This window comes from Maniola hyperantus, chromosome 6, assembly GCF_902806685.2.
Source record: "Maniola hyperantus chromosome 6, iAphHyp1.2, whole genome shotgun sequence".
NCBI lineage: Eukaryota > Metazoa > Arthropoda > Insecta > Lepidoptera > Nymphalidae > Maniola > Maniola hyperantus.
The window spans coordinates 9,661,721-9,675,263 of NC_048541.1; the positions used below are offsets into that span (position 1 = coordinate 9,661,721).

Genomic DNA, 13,543 nt, shown 5'->3' on the forward strand with positions numbered 1-13,543 from the left:
AAAGACCTATGCGGCGTGATTAATATTTATACCCATACCCATGCCACATTACAGATTTCTAGCACTATAGTCTCTGAGATTAACCGAGGACGGCGGACAGACGGACGGACATGTCGAAACTATAAGGGTTCCTTGTATACTACGGAACCCTAAAAATCGTTAAGTAGGTACCTATTAAAAAAGAAAATCAAATTAAAAAAAAAATAGTTAAGTACCTACAACTAAATAAATAAACTAACTAGTTAATACTTCTGAACGCACTTCCGAATGATTGGTAGTAAGACCGCGACCCCGATTTGGCTGCTCACTGTTGTTGTGCGTTACATAATTTACTTACTACTAAACTAGGCAACGATGTCACACCAAAAGTTGCGCCACTTTCTGCTCGTGAACCAGCGACCGTAAGCAATGTTTCACTACTCTGCTGCGTTTGCGAAATTTTTTGATTGACAATAAGTAGGTAGGTAATAGGTACTACTTGCTCTTAATTTTTCTGATATTTTCTTGTTCTAACTGGCTTATTTATTTGATCGTAATATGTCACGAAACGACACCCGTTTCACGTTGGCTTGTATACATACAATATTTTCATGAAGGCATAGGTATGTGGCGCTAGAACTACAAGAGGCGCAACGCGTGTTTCATTTATCGTTTACAGTACTGTTTTTGGTTGTCTAGCAATAGTATCTATTTAAAATTGCTTGGCGGTTTGGTCCATAACCTATTAATAATAGGTACATTTTTGAAGTCAGAGGTTAAATTCACGTCCTCTAGCGTGCTATACGGTACGGTCATTCATTCTACCGGATGTCGTTAAATCTTACTGGGAGCCGCAATAATCCATTATAAGGATTAAAGACACCTAATACAAGTGTCACGACTTACGAGACCAAAAATAAATTGTCAGATTAAAACATTTTAGTTTTTTGTTCCGGTTCTATTTACCTAGTGATTTTTTATTATCACTTAACAATCTGTTGTCATACAATTTGGTGATATCACGTAATGGCTATAGTATTTTTTTCTTGGGAATCTTATTACTGTCGACAATGAAATTGCTAAGTTCCGGTTACAACGTTTACCAAGTAGTAAGTACCCTAAGTAGTATAACTATGTAGGTAGACTTCGTACCTACTTCTATTTCACAAAAATATGTGTGTACACATACAATGACGTGGTTATATCAATCACTTGTTATAAGTTCAATTTACCTAATACTTAGGTAGTTTCTCCGTACTAATTAAGAAAAATCACATTCGACACAAACTCTTTTGAAGCTCATCGTCCTGTCACACTAATATTTCCAATTTCACACCATCGTTCATCGAAGTAAAAATCCTTTTGCCTAGGCCAAAATAGGCCTATAATAGGCCTATTTCGCAGAAAGCAAAATCTGATGCGAAGATTTCAGGAAACTCAGCAGCTAATTGATTAAATATTTTATAACAACAATATTGTAGTGATACCTACTATCTCGTCGCTACGTTGCTAAATGCGATCATATTATAATAATTAATAATTAATATAATATTATGTACATACAATTAAACACATAAATATCTATAATCTATATACATTTATATTAAATTTTATAATAAATATATACATTTAACTTTTGGATATTTTAATGTAAGTGTAAATACAAGATAGGTATACCTACACTACACTCGTGTTGTCCCGTAAATGTGAGTTCTAACCCACATTTTACAGGCTAATAGATACACAGCGCGATTTGCCATCTGATCTTTGCGTCCTGTTAACGATAAACCAGTAGTTGAGAGTTAGAACCTAGCTTAGAATTGCTACCTAGGGTTAACTATTGACGTTAGGCTGTTATGCGATCAATCTAGCACCAATCATGCATCAAGCAATCTATAATCTCGATGATTGATCGTTAATATAGATTTTTTATTTTTTATTCGTTATAGGGGCACGCTTGACCACGATTACACCTGATGGGAAGTGATGATGTGGCCTGAGATGGGACGCGTTTGCCTAGAAGGTGCCTATTCACTCTTGTTTTAAAGATACCCGGATTATAACTGACAGGAAACACTGATCTAGGAAGAGTATTCCAGACCCTAGCCATGCGTGTAAGGAATGATGACGCAAAGCGTTTCGTACGCGAAGATGGAATGTTGAAGACATAGGGGTGGAAACTCCCCCGGTGTCTTGCGGTACGGTGGTAGAAAGGTTTGAAAAAAATTTATAGATGGTTGAAAAATATCTAGATAGTTTAGATTTTATGCTCTTTATTTTAAAGGAGATGGAATTCCTAGAGGCCGTCTTAGGATATGGTGTCTATGACTCTATGCATAAGTATGTGTTAGGTGAATGAAAACTATATAATCTAAGTCCAAATAACAAGTCCTAACATCGTGTATCGTCTGTATTAAAAAGAGAATAGACAATTATCCCCCAATCCTAACGAGTAACCCCCAGGCGAGTTACTATGCGCGCAAGTGTCACATGACAAAGCGACCCCTTCGTTGATTTGGGATCAACATGATCAAAAAAATCGGGTCGGGAATGCACCCGCGGTGGGAGAGGGCACATGCTTATTCAGCGTATTAGGAATACGTTAAGTTTTTAGACGCATATCGGCGAATTCGTATTCAATAAATAAATGTACCTACATATTTTTCACTTCTCATGCTCGTAAGTAAGTTCTTCTTTATGCCGAGTGTAAGGCGTAAGCGGATTAAAACTACTTTTTATGCTTACGGGCATAAAAGTGATGTAAGGATATTGGATTATGGATATAGCCTAGCCTGAGTCTAGCCTCCTGTGCTTTCCTGGTACTGTATTGATGTACCTGAGCTACAGTCGGTGTCACATCCAAAGGTCTCCGCCCTTGAACTTGGGAAATGGATGATATATCGGTCTACATGTCATATATTACTTGGCGTCTTGTTAAATGGCCTCGTAGGCTCGGAGCTCGTACCTGCGCAATGGATAATTTTTAGATGTGTAGCTAGAGCATGCGTAATGACCAGAAGACGTAATTAAGTATGAGAGTAAGCTCATCCACAAGTCGCGGTCGCGTATCACTGTCCATTTCCTCGCAATCGAAGTAAAAAGTGGAGTGTTTTACTCGGACTAAAACCCATATACTCGATTCTATAGCCTCCGTCTCTGTCTAAACATCTCGTATGAAATGGCTGGTTTAGTCCCTTGTTGAACAATCTACTACTTAATCTGAAAATATGCTACCTTAGCAAGCAGCTATATTGAGAGCTAAGAAATCTAGAAGGATTAAACACCAGGTAAAGTTATTATCATCGTGTGCTCAGATATCATATTATTGACAATTCAAACATGTTTAGTTTAAAACTTTTACCTACCTTTTTATACATCAATTATTCCAAAGAGTTATTTGTGATTCCTTAGTTGTCGGCATCAAACATTCTGTGACATATCGTCGGTTAAATAGAAAAGTGACGTTATTCAAAAAGAACAAATTTTACAATACAAGCATTTAAAGTTTTCACTTCAATTAATACTAATTTTTCCTTTTGAGTTTTATATTTATGTGTAAGTGTTATATATCATTTTAAAGGTATTTACATGAAAATAAAGATGGTGTGGTTATTTTAACTAATTTACTAAAAAAGAGGTATTTCTAGCAAGAAATGTCATTTTTCTACATAATTAAAAACATTTTGCGGAATGAATTTTGTAAAAATGTAACACAATAATGGAAAAAATATGGTTTTATTAAGTATATGGTTTTTATAAATTGAGGTATTCAAATAATTACAAATCCACTTAAAATTATATGCAATAACAATCATAAACAAACCTCTATTTTAAGAGTAATCCCTACTTATTAGATAAATCAATGGCAACAATATTGAGATCAATGAGCTTAAACTTAAATCTGCTTATTTTGGGTTTTGAATAAGAATATAAAACTGTAAAATCTGTAAAATATGTTTCATAAGATATTGAAAACGTTTTCTCCTTTATGTAAATCAATTTTTTATTATTAGCTTTAGTATGCATTTTTGTACTGATTCTACCAATCAATTATAAAACTAAAATATTATTAGTATCTACTTATTTAAAAGTTATAGAGCCTCTTCAAAAAAAATTAAAATATTCCAAAATATATGTAAAGTTTCATACTCAGTCTACCTAGATATTGTAAATAGGTTTTTGAGATGATTTCAAAATCCAAAAAAAAACTATTTAGTAAATAACGTATCACACAAAAGAAAAACAATGTGAGATTATTTGGTTAAAGACTTTGATAAAAGTTTTTATAAAATCGGGGAATTATGTTTTTATCTATTAGTGTAAGTATACCGGCTTTCTTAGTGTCAGATACATCCAATTTTGTTGAGTACAGCGGCTGTAATTCGGAACACAAGTTAGTTTTTTTCTTGGTAGCTCTAGTTTTGACCATGACAGTTTTGAAACTATCTTCTTTATACGAACATTTGTAATAGAATCGATCATTAAACTTTTTTTCCACTCTGACAACTTTAATATCTCCCATCTTTAACTTTTCTCGGTCTTCATTGCTTGAAAAATTTGAACCGACACCGTCTGCAATTTTCTTAATGTCAAAGAAGCTCTCATGATTTAGTTCATGGACTTTGTATGGATTTCCTTTTTTTTTGGCAGTTCTGATCAATGTTATGTATTGTTCCGGGACGTAAATAGGTGAGGATTTCAAAGACCTTGAAATGTTACGCTCAATCACAGAATGCGCGGAATCTCCTTCATTTTGTGAGTGACCCTTTATGAGAAACTTGTGGGTTATAGAATTTAAATTTTCTAGATAAGTTACGGCGTAGATATACATTGCAATCATATATTTATTTTTTTGCTGTCCACAGCAGTTGTCACTATAAAATATGACATCAAAATCGTCTTTGATTTTATCTTGTAAATTTCTTAAATAACTTAAAACGCAGGATCCTATTTCATTGACTCCTCTGGCCCCTTCACCTTCGTGCCAGACATAGCAGTTTACGTCTTTGGATCCGAGTTCGTAAATAGTAAAGTTGAGAACATTAAGTTTTGATATATAATAAAAATTGGATACATCACCTCTTGGGCACGGCATTACAGCTTGCAAATCATAGACGGCAATTATACATTTTTCATTGGCATTTTCTTTGTCTAACTCTTTTTCTTTTCTTACTAAATCTTTTTCTTCTAAATGCGAGTAATATTTGATTTTTAACGGCTCTTTATCTTCTGCATTGTTATAAGCAGCGCAATCCTCGCATTGGTCTTTTTTCGGAGACCAAAAGGAAATATTGTATTCTTTGGTAAATATATTGTAATATATTTGATAATCAGCGTGAGGAACGTTTTCCAATCGACATTTTGTAATATAGTCCCTATGTAGCTGTGCAATAGAGAGACCTCCTTCAATGTATTCCCGACTCGTACTAGCTCGACAGTAGTGGCTTTCAATTCTAGGTATAGAATTGATATGTTCTTTGATCCCATCAATAATTGCAGCATCAAGCTTATTGTGTTTGCGATGCTTTCCTCTTTTGTCCTCATTCAGAAACCCTCCAACTGTAGAGTTTTGCATTGAAATTACTGTTCTTATCGGTCTGTCGGATATACCCAGAGTATTTTTAAAAAAAGTCTTACAAACCCGAATTATTTCTCTGTCTACTTCAAAATTGAAGGCATGGTTATAATCTTTTCTTGTACTTCCTTCGCGAATATATCTATACTTCGGTTTTATTGCGGTTACATGTTTATTAATAAATTGACGTTGCTTATCTAAATTTCCCATCTTCCAGTAATTCATAAATATAAGTTTCCGCTTTTCCTCACTAATCTTGTTATAACATTTCAGTTTACATTTTTCAGTGCATGTTGGTTTTATTTGTCTTTCTTGCATTTGTTTTTGTGACTTCGATGTCGATGTATACGCTTTTCCAGAATTTCTTAATAATTTAGCTTTATTTTTGCTCCATTCTTCCGGTACAGCTTTTCTTTTTCGGCCAGTCTTTGCTTTTTTGTTTCCATCGTCAACTGTATTTTCTAGGTTTTCATTCACTGTAGCGATTTCATCTTCCGAAGATGTCGATGACATTGCAAGATCTTTGCGTAGTATAAAATCAGGGTCATTATCTACGTCGTCAGACGAAAAGTCCTTTTGACTATCAGGAATGGAGTTGAAGGAACTATCGTCATCGTCCTCATAGGAAATATCTGATTCCGATATTATTATATTGCATGAAGTCTTGGGTTGGCCTGAAAAGAGAACGTTAGTACTTTCTTCTGATTTTGAATCACTTACATCAGCTGATTCCATAATATTTGTACTCGGCCCAGGTTGATCATTTGGCAGGTATGGAATAATTTGTAAATCCAAAAAAGAATTGTTGCTAATAGGAGTCGGTACCTTAACATTGCTACTTAAACTAATCAAAGGAGTGCGTGTGCAATTCAAATTATTTTGCAGTGGTTCGACGACGATAATCTCACATAATTTAGATGTAGATACTTCGTTTGGTGGATATTTATCCTCAGTAGCTGAGGTATGGTCTTGAAAAACTGGCTCGGGCTCTGTAGTAACTGGTTTTATGAATTCGGGCACATAAGATATTACAGATATTTGTGGATCTTCATTTGACTTTAACTGAACTGAATTAAACTCTACTGGATTCTCCTTAGAAAATTCTTTAGACGTCGTAATCATTTTTACCATTTTTTCACCACGCTTCATCCTACAAAAAACAAAGAAGTTTTAAACCCATCTTTTTATTCTAAAGGTTAAATCAAAATTAATCAAATATTTTTATTCAATCATTTTAACTAATTTTGTACTTTAACGTTAAAATGTACTATGTATTTTAATAGATAACCGTCATTATTTTAAAAACACAATACAATAAATATTCATTCTAAGCATTCACAGTCATATTTGAAATTGTTACATTTTTCTGATGAACTTCATGATACTAAATGTACAAAAACTATACAGAAAAATGTCATAATTACAAATAAGTCGAGTATCAATAACTTCATTTCACAACAAGCAGTCACATTTCTAAAAATGTCGTTTCTCAATATAAGCTACTAACACAATTACAGTTAAATTTTAAAGAACAAACGTAATTTCTCAAAAAAATACATTGTTCTATAAATTTTTCTTACCTTTTGCAATCGTATCCAAACACTTTTTTGAAAAATGACAATTTTCTATAAAAACGCACATGTACTCAGTTCCGTGGCTGGGTTGCAAATGGCAGAGTGACGTTATTCTACAACCAATATGGCAGATGAACATAAAGTACCGAAATGACACTTGCGACATCTAGTGAGCTTAACGTGTAATTTTATAAAGTGTCTTTTATCCATATAAAAATAATGTTGATAACAGACTCTTTTTAATGATAACCTTACTTTCTGAAAATTTTGAGAAATGTCATTTTTCCATTTAACCGACGATATTATATGCGTGTCGTAAAAAATGTAACGTCAAGGGGCTCGTTCGGTATGTCCCAATCGGGCCATGTGCGCGCGCTCCCACGCGTAGTTGACACACAAGTGTGCGCCAGCGCCATAGCATACGATCATAGCTACTCGCCTGTGTGCGTGAGTGAGCTGCTACTTCCTGGTACAATGCGCGAGATGCTTTATTTAAATTCTCCCTTTGTGTGCGTACGTTGTATTATTTATATTCATCTACCTCTACAAGAATATTATTACATTAACGCCGTGTGTGCGTCAAGTCCTTTTAATCTCCATTGTACTTCCTGATTGTGCGCTAGTGTGGGTGAGCCACTTGTTTGAATGTTAGGGCGACTTATCTCAGCGAGGGACATAGTGCAGCGTCCGATTACATTATTAGTTGGATAGGACTGAGTTGCTTTTGTTTATATTATCGATATTTAATATAAATGTTGTTACGAATATTTAATACGAGATCCCTAGTGCTCCTTATTTGTGCACTTATCTACGTATAGGTCTCTAGGTATTTGGTTTAGGTACATATTCTATGGTTTCTGGTATACTTATACGAAACCAAGTTTAAGAGGTCTTGGTTTTCATTATGATGTCGTTAAGGATAGACATTTAGGTCGCCTGAGCCCCGAAGTCATCTATCGTCTCATGTTTACATTTTCATTGGCAACAGGAAGCATGAACTCCGCAGTAGCTATCGTATCAAACGCATACTGTTCTGGGTATGAAACAATACCAGTTCCGCTGTTGTTTGCAAAACTGCCGGTTTCAGGAAGTAATCGTAAGTACTTGGATCGATTCGTTGTTTTTATCGTTGTCATGTACCTAAGTACCCATTAAGTTTAATTGTCTTCATTAAACATGCACACAAATATTACTAGTGTCCTTGTTTTAGATAGTTTTATATGTAGGTATTTTTTACCTATTAAAGGGTGATGATAATTTAATATAAGAATATAAATCTAAAACCTGCTTATCTATCTTCATCTTCCATTCTCAAGCCATGATTCTGGATATAATTATGCCTATTCCAACTGAAATGTTTAATAACAAATTTAATAGACGATCGCTTTTCTTCTCTTGACAAAGGCAGAATAGAAAAGTATTTTAATCGATCATACCTAATTTCGGTAGGAAAAAAAGAAAAAGCGGCTTTAGCCAATAACGATATCGACAATCTAAATAGTTACTCACTAGTCAAATAGGAAGCAAATGGACAGATGCGACTCAAAGCCAGCAGTTTGCACAATTCGGTAGGGTCCACGTTTTCGGAGGGAGGGTTATGAATTTTCATTGCCATCCCTCCGTCGTACACATCTGTCGCCATCCTCTGCGGATTAGATACAAACGTCATTAATTGATTTTAGATGTGAAGGGTTAGAGATTACTGCATGCACACATGCTGCATTGTGTGCTGGAAAAATCGATTTGTTCCTCTAAATATTCAAATATCGAGGTGGATATATTTTTCCTTTTCCTCTTGATCGTGTTTTGTTCTGAGGAAATTGGAAATTGGGATATCCTTAATGATAATGTAATTTTTGTACTTATTGAAAATAGAACGGATTTTAGTTCTGGTAATGTACCTACATGTTGTAGCAAAACTATGTTAGATATGTTATACCTACTAAAGGTAACTAAGGTACTAAATACGAGTAAATCGCTGTAATGCGTGGACGTCAGCGCTTGGATAATGCAATTATTGCAGTTACGCATGTTTATGGTCTCAAATAGACACCGAGAGAGGCACTTGTAAGGTTTTTGCATATTCAGCCAACTTCCTCGAATATTATAGTACATACCTACTCGTTGCTTATTATGTGGGACAAAACCAAGACAGACGTAAGGTTTTTATGATAAAGATGACTTAGGAATGACGCAACCTGATCGGCTTGTTTTGATAGGCATTTTTATGGCGAATAATATTACTTATGTGAACTTTAAATAAATAATCTTTAAGATTGTATAATTTAGTACCTACGAGTATAAAAAATGATGATATTGATGATACAATGAAATATTTTACTTATTTGATACCAACTTGATATCTATACCTACTTTCAAGCCAACGCACCATATTCAAATCTAATAACTGACACACATACATTTACACAATCTACTTAACTCAAAAACCTCCTGTAATATCATACCTACTACTACAGAGAAATATACCAGGTAAGTACACACATTTTTTATCCACCTGCGTATGAAAGCATGAGAAGACAAGCCAACCCTTCATTAAAAGTCGCACAGGTGTAAAATCATTCCAACCACGCCTCACCCTTGCAAGGGTTCACGGATTCTATTTCTGTTTTCTTGAGTGCTATAATTAGATGTTATCGGGAAGCGGGGAGAGACATTAATATTTTTTAAATTCTAAAGCTTTTGTAGATTAATAACGTTCTTCTCTCGCTGGATATCAAATTATACCTACCTAACTTACGTATAGTTATAAATTCATTTTATAAACGGTGGATAATAATATATAAGCTAGAATGAAATCTATAATATACATAAAAATGAATCGCCAAAATGCCTATGTACGCGCATAACTTCCGAACGACTGCACCAAATAGATTTTTTTTGTTGTGTTTAAAAAATTGTCAGGAAAAAAACATTGAACATTAAAACAATGCCAACCCTGACTGGAACTCTAAATTACACAATTATGTCGACTGGATAGGTTTGGAGTCGTGTTTGGACTTGGTAGGCTTGTTTTCGTGAGTAAGTTTCAGTCTTTTTTATTTTATTGTATTAATAATTCAATGGTATTAATAGACAAAACTTTTTTTACTGACTTTTTTATCTTTCAACTTTAAGTATGAATTAAGGTGTATCATGTAGGTTGGTAAAGGCACCTTCTTAGTAGGTTTAAAATTCAGCATTGACGTAGCCAGGCGCAATACAAATAAAATTGTAAAGCTAGATGTAAGTGTTGCAAAAATAAAAAAATAAAATAAAAATAAAAATTGTGTTTTCAACTCGTCTTGTCGATTAACCCGTACTTTTCTACCTCTCTTTTATATGCATATGGAACGTATATAAGTATCACTGTCTCTATTATTCTATCGTGGCTTCCTATTGCCCCCCGTACTCGCGTGCACGCACCACTAACAACCTTATTATTACACCAATACTCATGTGATGCAACTATTATATCAGACTTGCTCATTAAATGTTAATAATTAACATTGATTTGTGTTGCGTTTTAACACAATACGTTAAAACGAGTATTGAAACTCGTAAAAAGTTGCTATCGGATGTAGGTAATACACTCACAATCGTAAGAAGCTGATAGATATTATATTATCATAGTTATGCAAGAAAAATGTTGCTATACTGTGATAAGGAAAATATTTTCATAGTGTGGAAATAGAAGTTTGACGTCTATAACGAATGACGTCGAGTAGGTTAAATGTACCTAAATACTTATATCATTTTTTACCCGACTACGGCAAGGCCAAAAGGAAGGGTTATGATTTTGGCAGTCTATGTATGTATGTATGTTTGTATCTATGTGTGTTCCAAGTTCCAACTACCACACACAGCGGTTAAACCTTGGTTAAACTACTGGGCCGATTTTTATGAATGAAGTGTCAATTGAATCGTTGGTATGGTCCGGTTGACATAGGCTACATCATGGCTACATTTTATACTTACAAAATCGGTCTGACGGATATTACATCCAAAAATGAAATGTCAAACGAAAGAAGAAAAATACTGAGTTCATAAAGATAAACATAGTATACTAGTAAAATATACCAAGCGCCAGAAACCCAATTTTACTATAATATTTCAGCGTTTATTAAGACAATCGCAGTCGGGTTTTGGTTTTCAACTTTATCTTGTTTGAATTTATAGACAAATTAATATATTTTAATTTTAGTAATACAATTTATAATAAACACTAAAAATATCAATTATTCAACTTACTTAATAATATTGCTCTACATAAAATATGTAATAGCGAATTAACATTAGCGTAATAGAAATAACAATTAATTGTGTATTAGTACGATTAATAAAGGCCATTAACTCAAGGATAACACAAAGCAGGCGGACTGCATGTGATTATTTAATTACTCTTAAACGCTGTTTCCGGTTGGTATCAACGGCACCATTATTTTCCCCAAATGATAAATTGGTTACTCTGTGGCGTAATTATTATCATACATAGTATGCTATGAATTTACATTATACCTACCTACCCTACGTATTTAGTAATTAGTAGGTACACTAGTCGCTACTATTAGAATGAAAACCACTTTGATATACTTTAGAAGGCTTTTATTCACTGTTCACATAGTAATTGTTATTTATATCAACACAAGAGCAAACACCACGTTCTACGCGCCATTTCAGTGTGACGTTTCGCATAGATGCTACTCCGCAGAGCCCGCTACAGATAATAAAATCACCTAGTTTTTATCCGTCTAACACTACATACCTACTTATACATAAGTTTAGTACAATATCTAGTCCGTGTTAAAATCATTTGTTCAATTTAATGCGGAAAATTCTAATACACCTGGCAATTGAGACCTGAATGAAGAAGCATTTGTTAGGATTGGTGATGATATTTCGTCTTAAAACAACGAGGTTCCCTAATGTCTGAGAAGACGTCCAAATCAAAGCCAAGATCAAACTTCAAAGGTTTACTTGGCAATGGTTGTTGGTCTGCCGTGAAATTTCAAAATTTCTACTTTCGACATTGAATAATAATAAAACCTATATAGGCTTAGTGGTAACAGTCGACATCCCTAAACTAAGAGTAAAATGCCTACTTACTCATTTAAAAAACCAAAATCATGTTAGTGCCATCCAGACTTTTTTGTGAAATACCTTTACAACTATGGCGTGAAATTACAATAATGTAATCACTTAAAAAAATGTAATAGCGTGTAACTTTTCCTTTTGTAAATGGAGAAATTCATTTTGCCCGCGACCACAAAGAGTGACATCGTGAATACATGTCATGTCACCCGCGAACCCCAGCTTTGTCCTAAGTGTGAAAGGGTTCACTCATTAGGAAGATTGCGAGGGCGCGCAGCTATGCGAACATTGTCTTCTGTACCAGCGTTGACACATTGTTCCTGCTACCACCTCAATGTTGCTAGTAGACATTATACCGTCGCCTATGCTCAGGAAGTATTCATTTCTAGCGAGACTCATCACAAAAGCAAATGCATTCGGGTTAAAACAAGAGCGAAGAGTCTAACCGGGAAATGGTGGATTTAACGCGGCCATTACTGAGATTACACCATATTATATTTGAACTTTCTTTTATAATTGTATTTATTTCTAAGTTTACGTCATGGAAATCGTTTATCGTCATCATAGAGATAGTAGGTAATAATTCATCTAAGATCGTCATGGTTTACGTTTTTTACTTCAGTAGAATTTTTTTGATTTCCCTAGATAAAAGTAGCTATGTGATTCCAGGTTGGCAATATTTAAATGATCAGAGTATAAAATAGTTAGTGGGCTTACCTTGTGTAAGTGTTTAATATTTTTTGGCATACACGAGACTTATTATAAGCGAATAATGAAAAATTGCGCGACAAGTTCCGCGGTTTTTGTCTCGTTATTCATTATGTAAAGGATTGTGAGACTGTGCTCAGAAGACGTGGTTTTCTTATCCAAATATATTACATATTTATGTCTAGGTATTGTTGGTTTACGGACATTGTTAATATTTACTTAGCTGTAGGTATAACCAACTATTATAGTAGGTATATGTGAAATGGTAAGAATATTTTGAACTCCCGAAGCATGTACGAACATAAAACCTACGTACCTACAACATGTTTCGTTTATATTATTAATGTAATTTACTAAGAACATTTTTCAGAAATTTTACAATGTAGGTACGTTATCTATTAATATAGGTTATCTATTAAAGGGAGTTCTAGTACAATATTATTTATCCAGGTATAAATACCTTCTTGTAGCAATGGTAGGGCAATTTCAATTTTGGAGACCTCTATAATACCTAAATGAGGGTCGGGTGCCCTGTCCAATTGTTCCGCGTAAGTTTTTGACTCACGATATTTTTCTACGGTCAGCCCTTGTACAGTTTCCCAATTTCCTTCCCTTAAAG

The 13,543-nt window shown here is 34.2% G+C and overlaps 1 long non-coding RNA gene across 1 annotated transcript; it reads right to left on the reverse strand.

The window, feature by feature from the left end:
• Positions 1-3,698: 3,698 nt before the first annotated feature.
• LOC117983022 (uncharacterized) lies at positions 3,699-7,421 on the reverse strand. The gene is made up of 2 exons (XR_011236803.1): positions 7,135-7,421; positions 3,699-6,704 (listed from the first exon to the last, which is right to left on the reverse strand). It is a non-coding gene; the product is annotated as an uncharacterized lncRNA (long non-coding RNA).
• Between the last annotated feature and the right edge of the window lie 6,122 nt (positions 7,422-13,543).